Source organism: Vicugna pacos, chromosome 3, assembly GCF_048564905.1.
Source record: "Vicugna pacos chromosome 3, VicPac4, whole genome shotgun sequence".
Taxonomy (NCBI): domain Eukaryota; kingdom Metazoa; phylum Chordata; class Mammalia; order Artiodactyla; family Camelidae; genus Vicugna; species Vicugna pacos.
Window position 1 is genome coordinate 1 of NC_132989.1, and position 17,835 is coordinate 17,835.

The 17,835-nt window shown below is 42.7% G+C and overlaps 1 long non-coding RNA gene across 1 annotated transcript; it reads right to left on the reverse strand.

The window, feature by feature from the left end:
• Nucleotides 1-662: 662 nt before the first annotated feature.
• Nucleotides 663-14,445, reverse strand: LOC140690480 (uncharacterized). Its single transcript, XR_012065779.1, has 5 exons — nt 14,314-14,445; nt 8,879-8,999; nt 5,819-6,027; nt 5,491-5,674; nt 663-850 (listed from the first exon to the last, which is right to left on the reverse strand). It is a non-coding gene; the product is annotated as an uncharacterized lncRNA (long non-coding RNA).
• Nucleotides 14,446-17,835: the final 3,390 nt, after the last annotated feature.

The window sequence follows — 17,835 nt, forward strand, 5'->3', positions numbered from 1 at the left end:
GCTCCTAGCATCAGTGGCTGTGGCTACTCTATTGGACAGAAACTCCAGGGGTCCCACCAGTGGTCCTGGCTGAAAAGCGGGAGGAAGTGTCCACACTAACCCTAAAAGGACCTCTCTGAAACAAAGGGGGATTCACTTTGAAATGTCTGTAAACTGGCGGGCTGCACCTTCCTCCACCCTTGTCTACAAGACAGCGTTCTTCCTTGCTGATCCCTTCCTGGATGTAGGGAAGCAATCCGGCACACAGCCAGGGTGGCCGGTCCTATAGGTATACTTACCTGCTCTCTGTGTCCAGTCCCATGAAGTCATCCTTCTCAAACAAGGTGCAGAGGAGGGGGATCTTGTCTCCAGACTTGTTGGGGGCCCTATTCAGCCACTTGGACTTCAGAATGATGAAGAGTGACCCAGTGAAGTCCTCGATCCTCTTCTCCACCAGCCTGCAGGCCTCGTAGATTGAAAGCCACGTAGGTGCGCGTCTGCTCGGCCACCTCCCCAGACAGCACAAAGACAAAGAGCTGAGAGTCATTAACGAGGTGCCATACAGCTCCTCTGCACGTGGAGCTTCTCGAAGGCCTTGGCCAAGGGGCAGTCGGTAATGGTGACAAGGCCCACGACCTTGCAATGGGTCTGGAAGTTTCTCCACTCATTCTCGGGCGCATAGTGGTGCCTATAGTGGATACAGAGTGCCCACTGGGAGCCGCACGGGTTGATCTGGCTCACCAAGGATATTCGCTTATAGATGCAAAAAAAATTCTCCTCTGAGATAATTCCAACGGCTTTTAACATCACGGGGAGATTCTGGTCGTTCTCAGCGCACTGCACGTAGTGAGGGATGCTCATGTTGCAGCCCCTGCAGAGAGGGGATAGGAGATCGAGATACATACTCTGCTGTGGGCTGTGCGCCCTTCTGGGTTGCGGTGACCTCGTGTGTACCAGCCAGAAGGCAAGGGAAGCCCAAGCAAAGCCGGGGGTACAGTTTGTCCTCAGCGTCTGCACATGGCTAGTGTAGCTCGGATCACATTACCCAGCTTTTGGTCTAGGCTTGCTGCGCCTGCACAGCAGTCATTTCTTGTTTTCTGTTTCCAAGTACCTAGCCAGACCCTGATGCAAAGTCAGTGCTCAAAACTGCTGAATAAAGAAATGAACAAAGGAACGGCTTTCCAAATCCCTTTAAGCAGAATATAGAGAAAAGAACCACAGTGGGATCTAAACATCAGGATTTCAATTCCAATTTGTTTGAACTCCTAAGCTGCAGAATAATGGATAAGAAAACTTGCCTTGGGGAGGAGGGTACAGTTCAGTGGTAGAGCACGTGCTTACCATGTACGAGGTCCTGGGTTCAAACCCCAGTACCTCATTTTAATAAATGAAACAAATAAACAAACATACTTACCCTCCTCAAAAAATATTTTTTAATTCAAATTTCAAAAAACATCTTGCAATTGACACAACATTGTAAACTTGACTATACTTCAATTAAAAAAAAACCTTGCCTTACAAGAATATATCTGGATTATGCAAGTTTGTAAATGTAAAATGCCTAGGGTACCACCTGCATAAAAAGGGGGGACTGTAGAAATTTACTATCGCTCCTTTATGAGCTATATTACCTTTGGTGGGGGTTATAACTTCTCACATCTAATTTTCTCAGATTAAAAAAAAGAAAACTTTACCTTATTCTCAGTACTGCTGAAGAATCTGATAACCTTATGAAAGCATCTGACCCACAGAGGTTACTCAATAAATGTTTGTTGAATGAATGAATAAACAAGCAAAGTGAATGCTGCTACCTGCCATAGAGCATCATAGTGGTACTGCCTAGAAATCCCAAGCCCAAGTTCACCAGACTCTGCACTAACCATGTGGGTGACCTGGGCAGGCCTGTGTGCTTCTCTATGCCCCAGTTTAATCATGAGTAGAAATGAAGGCAATAACACAAACTTCAAAGGGTTAGTGAGTCAGTAATGAATTGTACCCGAATTTTGCAAGAGCGAACCATTAAGGAAAGCTGGGCAAAAAGTTCATAGGCCCTCTCCATATTATCTCTTACAACTACATGGGAATCTACATTACATCACAAAATTAAAAGTCTAATTTTTTAAAGAGGATATTGAGGTTAAATGAGCTCACTGTCTCAAATAAGGAACACACAGCACAAATAGAACAATCACAAGACCATGAGATACATTCAGTTAAATTTCCCACTGAACCCACTGGTCCCTCCAAATTCAGAACACGAGGATGGGTCTACGTGGCCAGAGGCCACTGCACCTGAAGCTAACAAATCTAGTGGTCCCCACTTCCAAGAGCCCTTGTCACCAACCTAGGTATAAGTTTGTATTTATAATTTATTTTTCTTTTTATTAAATAGAAACCCCCAATTGCATAGCCTTCAGTTCACCAAAACCTGACCACAGAGATCATGATGGCAGCCCCTCTTTGTGAAACAATAAAATGAAATGCCATTTCCACAAGACTTCTGTGTAAATCTACAAGGGAACTTCATCCTGGACTGAGAGGAAGAGGACTGGGAAGGAGGGGGCAATCTGGGGCACAGAGAACCATGGGCCACCTGTCCGACGATGGACTTTAGTTTCAACACTCACCCTCCAGGAACTTCAAAATACACACAGACTGAGTGCTATGGACAAGATTTTTTTTTTTAAAGAAATCACTGACGCCCTAGCAGCTCTTGTTTCTAACGAGACACAAATGGATTATGTGTATAATGTTTCACAAAAGCCCTAAAATACTATCACCCCAACTTGACACATGAAGAAACTGAGGGAGAGAAGTTTATCGCATTGTGCAAGATTAGAGAGAGGCCACATCAGACACCGTATTTAAACCCAATCCCCTTCTCCACTGCTCACACTAGAAAGTGTGACATACAGCCCCTTTCCTGCCCTTTCCCTGCAATAAATCTCTGAAGAGTCTTTTCTGTGCCACCTGGAATCACAATCACATCAGTTTTCCACAAAGAACTTTGTCACTCCTTGGAGGACGTATCAAAATCTAAACGGTTGGGATGGGAGGAGAGATTTGCATTTTCTGTTTCTCAAAGGAAACATGGCTTTAAAAGAAACTGAAAAGTACTTATCTAGTCTACGGTCTCATTGTGCAGAGAAGGAAACGGACGCTGAGAAGAGATGAGGAAAGGGCCTTATTAACATATATTGCCTGAGTGCAGCACCAAGCCAGCCCTGGGCACCACTGTGGGAAGATCTGGGAGGCCCAGGAGAATGAGTGTTAGAAAAAGGAAAGAGAAGAAGCATACAAGGCCCTGTCTCTACATCACCATAACATGGAGTTCCACCAATTTACCCAGTATGGGTGCAGCCAAAATTAAGGTGGGCTAGAGAGATTATAGAAACTTTGAAGTCTCAATCATAGTGGAAATTCTAACATTTACTGTGCTTTTTTCCCAGTTCAAGCATCAGCTCAGTGGGCGCTCTGTACCAGGGACTACATGAGGCCTGGAGTTCTCCCAAATACAGATTTCTGTTACCACGTGTGAAAACCACATACAGGCCCACCAGAAGAAATACGCCCACAGATAAGATGGAATTACTGAAACTGAAAGCCACCAAGCAGCATATATTAACTAGGAAAAACGGTGCTGCTAGAAATGGACTCATGGACATAGAAACAAACTGTGTTTAGCAGGCAGGAAAGGGGGGATTAACAGATACACATTAATAAATATAAAATAAATGACAAGGACCTGCTATATAGCACAGGGAACTATATTCAAGTTCTTGTAATGAGTTGTACTAAAAACAATCTAAAACTTATGTATATACATATGCATCTGTTTATAACTGAATCTCTCCTGTACACCTGAAACTAACATTGTAAGTTAACTACACTTCAATAAAAAATAATTAGAAAAATAAAAGCAAGTCATTAAAAAAATAAAAGAACACTGTAATCCCCTTAGCTGTAGGTGGTGGAGAATTCTGGTTGCAAGCACCAAGTCCACTGGATCACTCCAGAACTGACTGTCACCCTTTCTGACCATCAGAGTGTCACTTGGCTTCACTGAGGTTACTTTTCTCTTCTGTGAAAACTACAGTTGCAACTAAGAATGTATAGAATCTCATCATTCACAAGCCCAACAATTTGTGAGGACTTCCCATGGGCCAGGCTCTGGACAGATGAAAATTTAGGGTCTCAGATATATTCATCGGTAGAAGGAGTTTATGCCATAAAGACATTAATTATTCCTGTTTTGATAGACAGATTCAATGTAATTCTTATTAGAATTCCTACCAGATTTTTCATGGAATGTAACAAGTTAATTTATGGTCAGGAATAGCCAAGAAACTTCTTTAGAAACATCACTGGGGAAGGGTGGATAGGTCATTGATTTCCACTGTTCTTTCTGAAGTGATGAAAAACGTTCTGGAATAATAATGGTTGCAGCACTGTGAATATGCTAAAAGCTGCTGAATTGTACCATTTAAATGGATGGACTTCATGGTGTGTGAACAAAATCACAATAAAGCTGTTATATGAAAAAAATATTTCTTGACAATAATTTTCCCCTCTATACAACTAGTCTGCCGCACAATTTAAGAAAACCAAAAAGCCAGAACAAACTAATCTGTGCCAGGAGCTCTTTAGGATTGCAATGTCCCTGGGTCTCCAAGGCCTCTGGTGGTGCTGTTCCTGTTAACACACACTAGCTGGGCTGGACTAGTTAGGGACTGTAACTATCTTTCTAAAATCTACGGTCACACGTTTCACCCTCGGAGAGGGAAACCTGGAGGATGTCACAGCCTCATACCTTCAGCTCATTTTTAGGTGAACCAAGCCCTGCTTTCACCACTAAAATCCCTCTCACTATAAAAACACGTGACATCATCAAGCACCGCCATTATAACACCTGAAAGTGTTCAAGGTACTTACCTGGGTCCGAAATACTGAGCAAGGAGACAGAAGCTCCCTCAGCACTGCCGCTCCCTTTTCCCGACTCCACCAGGAGAAGCTGGTATTTACAACCTTAGGCTCTCAGCCCGGGGAGCAGCGCCCACGCCACTGAGCTGGTCCGCAGGGAGCGGGAAAGGGAGAGGAGGGCAGCCCCGGGGTCGTGGGACAGGGAGAGCTGGGTGGGGGACGCGTGTGGCAGCCCCGCTGGGAGGCCAGCCCCAGCCGCCCGCCCCCGTCCGGGTCCGCAGACCCCGCCCGCGCGGGACACAGCCCGCCCAGGTGTGAGGACCGGTCGGCGGCCGAGGAGAGGAAGCCTGGGAGGAGAGTTCTCACAGGCGGGAGAGGGGAAGGGGACGCCAGCCTCGGACTGAGGGGATCCCGGCTGGGGCGAGAGGCGGCAGGTTCACACCTCGCCCTGGACAGGTGTGGCCGAGGCGCCGGGGCAGAGGGGCCTAGCCCGAGCAATTCAGCTGAACATACGCTGACTCGCGCCCTCGCGGGCTGTGACACGTGGATCGCCCTCCCCCAGCAGCCTGAACATTTCCCGGGAGCCCATACCTTGCACTTCCACAGCCGGAGGCCCCGGCCCCGGGCAGAAGCCAAAGGCCTAACGGGCGACAGAGCTGAGAAGCCTTTGGGGCCGATCCCGGGCTCTGAGCTGGAGCTTCCAACCCGCGGTCCAGCTGGCACCGACTACGCATGCGCAGTTGTGCCAGCGACCCTCTGATTCCTGCGAGAGAAGCTGGGGAATTGAGGGAGGGAGAAAATGGGAGGAAGAAGGGAGGAGGGGAAAAGTGGAGGGAGACAGATGGACAGGAGTTGCAGAGAGAACGAAGGGATCTGGAGAGGGGAGTGGAGTAGCAGAGATGGAGAGAATAAGCTTTACCTCTGGCGGCACCCCGAAACAGGCGGCAGTCCTGCCTCTGCACCCTTCTCTAACACTTCAAGGCCCGCAGCTCAAATTTTATCTCCCTGTCCAGCCCTTCAGTCGAGGCCTCTGCAGTACCCCTATGGGATCACGTCCGTTGCCCCCACGCGGAGATGTGTTTCCTGTTGCTCTGGGAACCAAGCACCGGAGGGTGTTGTCGCTCAGAACTACCTTGGGAAGAGTACATATTCCCCTTTTACACGCTGGGAAACAGGCAGGCAAGATCTCTGCCCTTAGCTCCACTATCCCAGGTGTTGAGCTGGCGGGGAGCGGGAGGTATAAAATCAGAGCCCCAGAGGGAGCATACTGCCTGAGTGTTGGTGTATATTCCCATCCCGCCTGATTAAACCACACCCCACCCTAGGGGAACCATCAAGGGCTCACAGTAGGTCCCTGGGTGTGGGAGAGCTGTCCTCATTTACAGTGCCCAGCTTGCTGTGTAGATAGGAGTGTTACTGAGTCCAAATTCATTCTCCTCAGTGCAGGACAGGCCAGTAAGTTGGGAGACCAGGTGTTGGGGCATGGAATAGCAAGTTTCTGTAGAACTTGATGGCAAAGTAATGTCCTGGAAAACCATCTCCCCAAGTCAGAATTCAGGCTTCTTTCCTACGTGCTTGGTTGTAGCAAATTCTTGGTGTAGGAATTCTTTTTTGTTAAAATCCTTTGTTCTTGCAGCTATCCGCCTGATTCAAATCTCTGTAAACCTCCAGAAAACAAACGTTATTTTCTATTCTGCAACTTGTTATCTTTTTATGAATGAAAAAATGTTAAATATCCTTAAAGGTCAGAGCCTTCAGAAAAGGCTCTCCTGTATATTTCAGGCTCTAAGCAACATTGTTTCACAAGCAAGATGAAGCCTAGGAGACAGAGCACAGGGTTAAAGTCAAAGGAACAGATCTAATATGGAGTCAGATTTGTTCTGTTATATTACCCAGGCAGAAGACACTTGAGGATTTAAATCCCTTTAAGTTAAAAAAAAAAAGTTTAAAGGAATTTACATACATAGGTAGGAATGTGCAAAGCATATCTGGAAAAGCACGAAAAGGATAGTAAACAGTGGCATCTCCAGGGAAGCCTGAAAGAACAGAGGATGAGGGAAAATTTCTTTCACTTGTGTATTTGTGTGCTCTGTTTGAATTTTTTTTAACCATATGCATGTATTTCTTCTTCAGTTAAAAAAATTGTAATGGAGCAAAGGAGTAACTAGCACAGCAAATACAGCAGCCATGGAATCACTGAGCCATCACTGTTAATTTAAGCCAGGAAACATTTATTGACTCTCTCCTATGTGCCCAGTGCTTTTATAAGACTTCTTTTATTATTATTATTTTTATTTTTAATTTATTTTATAAAATAATAACATGCTATCCCTCAACCTTGCCAATGGCTGGTGAAAAACCAACTGAGTTTTTCTTGAGTTGTTTTCCAAGGAGTAGAGATGAGTTATAAACCGAACACATCTTCCGGGCAAAACAGTCGGAGTGGTTTTCCAGCAGGCCGGACAGCTGTGAAGCGTTTACCATAGAGGAGCCCAGAGGCTGAGAGAGAAAGCCTCCAGGACCCTACAAAAAGATGCCCAAAGTGCCTTCTCCATGGCACTACTGAAATAGGAAAGGACAAATCTTACTCCATATTAGATCTGTTCGTTTGACTTTAACCCTGTGCCCTTTTTCCTAGGTTTAGTCTTGTTGGTTCTGCACCTTTTGTAAAACAGTGTTGCCTAAAGCCTGAAATATACAGGAGACCCTATTCTCAAGGCTCTGACCTTAAAGGAAATTAACACTTTTCCATTCATATAAAGATAACAAGTTACAAAATAGAAAATAACATTTGTTTGTTGGAGGTTTACACGGATCTGACCCAGGTGAAGAGCTGCAAGAACAAAAGATTCTAACAACAAAGAATTCATAAACGAAGTTTGCAACAACCAAGCATTCCTGCTTCCCCTTTTTAATATAAAAAGATCCTGAATTCTGACTTTGGGAGATGGTTTTCCAGGACATTTGACTTCCATCTTTTCAGCTGGCTTTCCAAATTAAAGTTGCTATTTCTTGCCCCAAAACCTGCTCTCCCGATTTACTAGCCTGTAATGCACAAGCAGAACAAGTCTGGACTTGGAAAGACAAACATACATTGAAAGTACCCATTTGGTATTTTAAACGACCTGCTTCCACTCGTCTTCCTGACGTTTTCTTCTCTTGACAACTCCTGCTATGTGTATGAAATCCCTGTCATGTGGACACATTTACATCTCTAGCCACTACCCTTCCAGGTAAGAACTGATGCCAAGAAGTCAATGGAAGTTGCTAGAATGTATTACCTGGCCAGAAAAGAGCAGAAGTGGGTTCTGGCTGATGTTCAGGAGCAGGCTGGGACACCTGACAAGATGTCATATGTACGGACAGACAGCTGGGCACCAAAGGAGAAGCTTCTAAGCCTCCAAGAGGGACTTGTTGGATAGGAAGGAAAAGTCCCAGCCTATAGCTCTGATCCCACCATGAGCTTCCTGAGCGAGGCTGTACAAGTCACTTAAATTCTCTAGGCCCGTGCTGCCCACCATGGGAGCCACCAGCCACATTCAGGATTATGAAGTTATTCTGTAGCCAGACAGAATTATAAATACACATTTTATTGCAAAAGTTCAGTAAGTATAATATTTAAAAACATTATTGGTTATCTTGCCCTAACAAGTTATTTTTGTATGTCTAGCTTTCTGTGGTTTGCAAAGCCTGCGACTAATGATTCCCTTACAGTGAGTTATTTTGAAATTATAAGTTACTGGACACAGTACCCTCATATCACACTTGAAAAAAATTGATCCACATAAGCAAGGTGATCTGACTTAGTAGTTATGAGCAGGGGCTCTGGGGTCAGCCTGCCTGAGCATAAATTCTCACTCTGCCTCCAGGGGGTTCTGTGTGAATCTTGGAAAAATTATTGTTGTTGTTGTTGTTGTTATTTGTGCCTCTTTTTCCTTCCCTTTTAAATAGCGAGAAATATGTAGACTCTATCTCTTACCGCGTTGCCAGGATTAAATGAGTAAACGTCTGTGCTGCCCACTTCCCTGGGTTTCAGCATTCTACAGGCAATCAGAGTCAATCTCAGAGGCATTCTCCTCTGTCTTCGTCAGTCTGGGATGCTGTAACAAATTACCGTGGGTCGGGTGGCTTAAACAACCAGCATGTTCCTTAAGTTTTGGAGGCTGAGGTCAATGTATCTGGGAGAGAATAGCCTTCATGGCTCGAAGATGGCTGTCTTCCCTCTATCTTCATGGGCCAGAGAGCAGAGAGAAGCAAGCAATCTGGGACCCTTTATAACAGCACTAATCCCATTTATGAGGGCTCTACTCTCATGACTTCACTTTATCCTAGTAATCACCTCCCAAAGGCCCCGTCTCCCATACCATCACCCTGGGAGATGGGGTTTCGACATATGGATTTTGAGGGGATGCAAACATTCAGCCCTCACATCGGCTAATTCTCCCCAATATGCAGTCATCAAACCTGTAGCTAATATCAAAGAAATGTTTATATCCCTCTGCACATTTCCATTCCTGCATCCACTAACACTGAAGCCCTGTTATTTTATTCCTTATTTTTCTGGTAGAGATTTAATTGATTCCTCTAATCCAATGCTCTCCTCACTCCAAACAGTCATCTTAACAGCCCTGCCAGGTAGGTCTTCCTTAAGACACCTTCCCACTGCACCTGGTTGTTTTTCAGTATAAATGTCAGAATCCTCTCCACACCCCAGCCTAGACCTTTAATCCCTTACACTACCGCCCACTATGTTATTTTTCTATTACCACTGTAACAAATTTCCATAAGCTTAACAACTTAAACCAGCACAGATTTATCACCTTATGGCTGTGGAGGTCAGAGATCCAACACAGTTCTCATTGAGCTAAATTCAACTTAACAGCAGGGTTCCTTCCTTCTAGAGGATCTAGAAGAGAATGTTTCCTTGTTTTTGGTTTTTTTTCTAGCTTCCAGAGGTCACCCAACTTCCTTAGCTTGTGCCCCACGACTTCCTCCATTTTCATGGCCAGCAGCCTTTCTGAACACTGCTCCATGGCTACACCTCCCTCTGAGTTTAAACTCAGCTGGGCTATGTCCTCCATTTTAAGGACCCCTGTGATTACATTGGGCCCACCTGGACAATCCAGGCTACTCATCCTATTGTCTCATCTCAGGATCCCCTTCTCCCCTCCCATTCAGGCATTATGTATGTGGCTGTGACATTCACCTTGTGTGACATTTCCTCTCATGAGCAATTTAAGGTTCAAGGCACTTATGAATGACTTTTTGTTTTTCTTCCTTAGTCTTTCTACATTCAGTATGTGTGGTGAGATTATATGAATCCTTTTAATTTGTGGCCCTCCACTAATCTTTAATAATGTATCATGGGTTTAAAAGGCTAATAGACAATTTAGAAGACAGAAATCCTCTAAGATTTTTCTCCTAATATAATCTGTCATCCCTTTTACCATGTACAGAAACATGTCACAGTTGGCTAACCTGTGGTTGGGGAGGGACATGATTCTGCCAACACACTCCCCTCATTCTCACCAATTTGATGATCGGCTAACCAAGGATCTATGCTCCCCGCTTCGCTCACTTCCTCCTCCTTTCCACTGACTATTCTGTTCCCACTGCTACCTTCATTCACCACATCAGGATTTCATGACCACATTCTTCTCTAAATAAAGTGGATATCTTGCATCTAATGTCTGATAACTGTTCTTATTGTATATGCACACACTGACCTACACATAACTCCACTGATCTCTTTATTTTCCTAGAATCGTCCAGAGGAATCAGTTCCATGATGATGATGATGATGATGATACTGACAGTGATGACAAGGGCCTCTCAAAGATTCTGATAAAGAGGGAATCAATAAAGAGAGGGAATCATTAAAAAACTGCCCCAGAAACAGGCTTAAAAGTAAATAACTGCTAAAGTGTTTAAAGAAATTGACTAATATTTAACTATTTTTAAAACTTTGTAACACTGAATTTAAAATTTTAATGGGAATTTTCATTCACCCCTAACCAAGATTCAACTCCAGGACCAAAATCTAAGGAATTCTATCTTCTAACAAATTGTCCACTAGCCTTTTAAACACGTGATCCTTTAAAAAGGGTAATTGCTGGGCTGAAAATAAGCAGGATTCATATAATCTCACCAGACATAGTGAATGTGGAAAGACCAGGGAAGAAAAACAAAAAGCCATTCATAATGTCTTGAAACTTACGTTGCACACAGGAGAAAATGTTAGCCAAGGTGAGTGTCACATCAACATGACGCCTGAGTGGGATGGGGAAGCTGATCTTCCTCATCAGACATTTATGCTGATTTGTTAGATGCCAACACAATTTCCTCATTGGATTTGCTTCTAATACGTATGGAAGAGTTTAGGTTCTACCAAGAGCAGACTAAACATTTTCCCCTGCTGTCAGGTCACTGGACTGAATGTCCCCACAAGAAGGACATGATTATGTTTCATAGGGAAGTCTTCTTGAGAAGCAACAGGCTTTTCAAGGGCAGAACTGCATGTCCCCCCATGGAGGGCTGGAGGAGGGCTAGATGGGACACTAGAAAAACATCAGGAGTGAGTTCAGATACTGCTGCTCAGGTCGCCAAAGTCAGCAGTGCTATCTCTAAGGATATGTCATTCTCCCAAAATTTCCATGAGTGAAGGAGCCTGTGAACACTAAGCAGGTTTTTAAGACACAGCAGCACATAATTTACATCACAACTCAATTACGGTATGTTTTGATATTTGGAAAATAATTAGCCATTGTTCTTTGAAACTGCAGCAGTAGCAATAGAAATAAAAAAGACTGAGACGTCTTGGAGACAACAATCAATAAACAATTCTAAATCTGCAGGATTTCTTGACAATATGCAAGCAATGAGCTAGATGTGTGCTGCAGATACCTCTTACTGCAGGGCTCACTGCTGCAAAGCATAGAACTAGTTTTCTCAGCAGATATAGGGAACCAAGTCAAGATTCCTAATTTTGAGAGGTTTACCATACGGCTGGAAAGATCAGACAAGTACATACAGCCAAATATGAATAAATGTAATCAAATAATATGAAATGTGAATGGAGCACAGAAGAAAGAGAAATTCCTTTCACCTGGGATCTAGAGAGACTTCTTCTGAAAATGCGGCTTTGGAGATGACCAAAGACATGGGTGGAATTTTGGTAGAACAGGATGTAAGGAATTTAGAAACTGATTGTAAAATTCATATAAAAATGCAAAGGATCCCAAATATCCAAAACAACTTTGAACAAGAAAAACAAAGTTGGAAGACTTACACTATCTAATTTTCAGAATTTTTTTATAAAGCTACAGTAATCAGAAAGTATGCTGTTGGTGTAAAACAGGAAAATAGAATAATGGAACAGAATAGAAAGTTCAGAACTAAACCAATACTTATATACACAATTGATTCTCAAAAAGGATGCAGTGGAGAAAAGGATCTTTTCAACAAGTAGTGCTGGAATTGTTAGACAGTGATACGCAAAAAAAAAAAAATGAACTTTGATCCACACCTCACAAAATATACAAAAATTAACTCAAAGTGGATCATAGATCTTAATAGGAAATCTAAAACTATAAAACAGCTAGGAGAAAAAGCATAGGCTTAAGCTTTATGGCCTTGGGTTTGGCAAATATTTCTTTGCTATGACACCAAAAGTATCATCTATTTTAAAAAGTAACTGATAGAGTGAACTTTACAAAAATGAAGACTCTTCAAAGCTCTTCTAAACACTGCTAAGCAAATGAAAAGACAACCCATAGACAGAAGCTATTTGCAGATCATATATCTGGTAAAGGTCTCTCTTTGTGTCTGATCCAGAATAAAAACATTTCAAAACACAATAATAATACAAACACCTGAATGAATGAATGAGGCCAGAAAACACACTTCAGTAAAGATATACAGATGGATAATAAGCATATGAAAAGATGCTGATTAAAGATGTCATTAGTCATTATAGAAATGCTTTTAAAAACCACAGTGAGATACTAGTTCACATATATACTAGAATGTATACGATTAGAAAGACCGACCTTACAAAGTGCTGGCAAGGAAGTAGAGCAACCAGAACTGATACACACCACGAGGAATTTACAATAGCACAACCATTTTGGAAAACTGTTTAACAGTTTCTTTTAAAAAGGTAAACACCTATCTACCATATAACCCAGATATTTCTCATCTGATGCTTTAGAAAATAAGAGTGTATGTCCATAAAAAGAATTGTAACCAAATATCCACTGCAATATTATTTATAATAGCTCAAGTTGGAAATAACCCACGCATCCATCAAGAAGTAAATGGAGAAAGAAAGGATGGTCTAACCAAACACTGTTCACAATAAACTATTCAGAAAAACTCAGCATTAAGCAATACTCTGCTATGAGAAAAATAAGCTATTAATACAGCAACACAGATGATTCTCAAAATAATTACACTGAATGAAAGAAGTTAGACAACATAGAGTAGATACTGCATGAATCCATTCATACAACGATCTTGAAAATGCAAACCAGTATGCTGTGATAGAAAGCAGATCAATGGTTTCCAGGGGAATAGACGGGGAGGGAGGGAGGGAAAACAAAATGCAGGAGAAGAGTTTTGTGGGTGATGGGTATGTTCACTGTCTTGAATGTGGTCATGGTTTCTTGGGGATATACTTATGTCAAAAAGCATTAAGTTGTACACTTTAAATATGTGAAAATTATTTTGCCAAGTATACCTCAAAGCTGTCTTAAGAAAAAAGGAACTTTTGTCGACGCAACTCAGGGCCTTATTGGAGTGAGATGATCAGTCCCTCACCCTGTCTGCCTAACGGGAAGGTAGAAAACCTCTTACGGAAGATAAGATATGGATTTTTCATTTGCAATATCTGCCATGTAATAAAGAATTTCTAGACATGCAACATGTCAAGACTATATGATGGATAAAATGAGAATAAGAAATATTAGACAAAGGATGCAAACCCCCAGGTGATGTAGGCATCAGAGTTACCAATAAAGGCTATAAAACACTTTTAATATATTCAAGAAAATAAGGAAATGATGGGACAACAGATAACAGGGTCAAGACTTTCACCAGAGAAATATACTGGAATGTATTTTTAAGAAAAATCAAACAGATACTCTAGAACTGAAGCTTTCAGCTCTGGAAACAGGTAAACAGAGCTAATTAGGATCCCTTTTAAGTAAAACTTTCAGTAATGCCGGATAAAATACAACAACAAAAGTAACACAGAGATAACTATGGAGAGAGAAGTTCCCAGGTGACAATAAAAAGAGGACACTTAACGCCAAAATGGTAATCTTGTGAGCTGATGCCACAGCACCCTGGAGGGAAGGGGTTTTCATCTGCACATAAATAGGGATACAATGTCCATTTAGGAAAAAGGGTCCATACCAGATGTAGAAGAGTCTTCCTTTATAGAAACCTCTGCATAATACGTATTGGACGACTTGCCTCTTCACTGAAAGGAAGACTCAAAGTTCTCCACCTGTGCACCCAGGAAAGGGGTGAAACAGCCGGTTCTCTAGGGAAAAACAAAATCTCCCTTAAAAAATCTAATCTCCACGCCCCTGCTTTATATGAATGTGGAATCCAAATTGATACTCCAAGTAAGATTCCGGAATTCCCAAACTGAAAAATATACTTCAAGGTTGATCATATAACCTGGAGCCTTAGGATAAGCAACACAAAATTGTTCTCTAGGGAAACTTTATAAACCAGGATGTAAGGGACAATCATAGGAAAAAAATTGTACTCACTATAGAGAAACTCCCACAACTCTACACACACACAGACACACAACTATAAACAGAAGGAAATAAGTGCCACAGGGAAGAAAGAGCTCACCGTGAAACACAGGATGATTAATATTCCAGAGCCTAAAGTTATGAAACAATCTAAGAGAGAGCATAAAATAAGTATGACTGAATCATTAAAAGATAAAATGAATCTTATGTAACATAATGAACAATCAGGACATCATGTAAAAGAAAGCAGATCAATTTTTTTATAGAGCTAAACAGAACTTATGGAAACAAAATACAGATATCATTTGGTATATAAAATTCAATGTATGGGTTAAGTAACATTTTATTCTTCAATATCTAGGGTGTTCATTAAAATTCAACAGTAATCTCTAAAGTAATTGTTTAAAAAGAGAATAAAAATAAAGAAGTCAAAATGAAGAATGCAAAATAGGCTGGTCACTATTCTAAGTTCTCCATCCATTTTATCACTTAATGCTCAGTCTTTGAGGTGGATAGTACCACTTTTTGTATATGAAGAAAGTGAGTCTCAAAGGGATTACGTATCCTGGTTACATGGTTAGCAAGGGAGGGAACCAAGCCCGGATAGGCTGCCTCTACACGCCTTGCTCTTAACCATGACCACAAGGGATATAACCGGCAGGAGAAAAGCAGCGCAAAGCAAATAGAAATCACAAAACAAGAGGCCAGAAATACAACATCATCACTAATCACACTGTATTTAGATGAAATAATGAGTTAAAAGATTTACAGATTTCATTTGTTTACCTGAGACAAAGCAGAATTAAAACTTAAAACTGGTTGAAAGCTTAGAAGAATAACAGAAAGAAGTCAAAAGTTAGAGCCAGAAAATGAGACACCTGAGAAATACTAATCAATGGAAAGGGAATCACTCAAGCCCCCCTCAGGTTCATAGGTACCTGAAACTCACCTTGGCCTGACACTTACCAGCTCTGAGCGAAACACTCAATCCCCCGGAATCTTCGTTCACTCACCTGTGAATGTAAGGAACGATCCCTCCTTCCATCCGGCCAGTTTGTATTGACTGCTGTGCCACGGGTACTGGTCAAGCCACCTGAGGTCCGTCAGTGAACAAATAAGGATCCTTGTCCCTATAGGACTGAGGAGGAGCAGAACATAAATTACAGTCGTGACAGTCATGTGAAATATATGGTATTCTAGAAGGTGATAGAAATAATATGATCAGGGAGAGGGGGTTTCTGGGGCAGAGACAAGGGGAAGGCAGTTTCCAGTTTAAAATGAGATGGCCAGAGCAGGCCTCACTGAGGACCTTGAGAAGGGGGTGCTAGTTGCTGAGCTTCCTCTAACACAGCACCGCACACTGGGTGACGGGAACTACAGAGGCTCACTGTCTCACAGCCCTGGGGGCGGGGAGTCTGCAGGCAGGGTGTCAGCAGGGCTGGTTCCTCCTGAGGGCTGGGAGGGAGAGGCTGGTCCAGGCCTCTCTCCTTGGCTTGGAGACGACCGTCTTCTCTCCACATTTCATCACGTCATCTCCCATGTACACGTGTCTCTGTGTCCACATTGCCCCGTTTTATCAGGACACAAGTCATACTGGATTAAGGCCCACCCTAATGACCTCTTCTTAACCAATGACCTCTGCAACAACCCTATTACCAAATGGGGTCATGTTCTGTAGTCCTGGCGGTTAGGACTTCAGAATATGAGTTTGACAGAGACCGGCCAGGGCAACAGGCCTGTGGGTGCAAGTCTGATGTCCCCAAGGGCCAGCAGGGAGGCCAGTGTTGCTGGAGCAGAGTGAGTCAGGGAGAAAACCGGAGATGAGCTCAGCTAGGGGAGGGGGAGGAAACCTGTAAGGTCACCATAAGGACTCTCGCTTCTTCACTGTGTGAAATGAGAAGCCATTGAAGGATTTTGAGCAGAGAAGATCACACCCAGGGTATCACTCATGCCTGACTTAGGCGATGAGGATGAAAATATTTAGGCTTTTGAGCTGATAATACTTAGACTACATGTTGGACTTTGAGTTGATGGTGTAGTAAATGAGACTCTGGAGGGTGTTGGGATGAGGTGGATGCATTTTGCATGTGGGATGGACAAGAACCAGTGGAGCCAAAGGGAAGAACTTTGTAGAATAATGGCCCCCAATATGTCCACGGTCTGATCCCTAGAACCTGGGAATATGTCACTGTGCATGGCAAAAGGGACTCTGCAGGTGTGACTGTCAAGGACCTTGGGATGGCAGATCACTGTGGGAAAGCAAACGTCATCACGGAAGTCCTTAGAGGAGAGAGGCACATTGGTCAGAGACAGAGATGTGAAGTGGCAGCAGAAGTCACAGTGACACAGGGCCCTGGGCCAAGGAGTATGAGCACCTATGCAAGCTGGGAAACGTAGGAAGATGAATCCCTCCCAAGAGCCTCGGTGTGAAACGTAGCCTTGGCCACACGTTGGTTTTAGCTCACTGACATTGACTTTGCACTTCTGCACCCTAGAACAGTGAGAAGATGAATGTGTATTGCTTTAAACCACTGAGTCTGTGGTCCTTTGTTACAAAAGCAATAGGAAAGGAACTCAGGAACCAACATGAACATGAACCACTGGCTGCCTGCTGTGCTGGCAGGAAGTCCTATGTCTCTGATCCTGGGGGAGTGTCCTGTCTTCTGGCAGCATCCACAAACTACCTCATGCTAACTTGGCAGCTTGCAGGTGGTCAAATCATAACCCTGCACAGTTCTTGATATTTAGTTAATAAAAAAGATGGTGTCATCATGGGTATTTTTCCATCTTTTAAATACACTTCAGTTTTCTAATTGAGAGACCATGTAAATAGTTTTCAATCTTAATAATAAATAACTGTGGTTTTATTTGGTTACTTAAATTATGAATAATAATATTCACATTAGTAAAAGTTATTAAAATCAACATTCTTCAATGAAAATATCAAGTTTCTTTTTGCATGAACATGTATTAACTACAAGAAATGTTCCATGCTTTGTTCTACGATTTAGTGTTAGGGTCTTAAAGAATAATATTTTCCTCAAAAGATATTATAGTGAGGGGATTCCTTTTAGTGGAACAGTTCCTACATAAAATCTGGTGCATGGCTCAGGCCACAGGGAAACTAGAAATGATAGAAATCAGGAGGCATTATAAACACAGAACAATT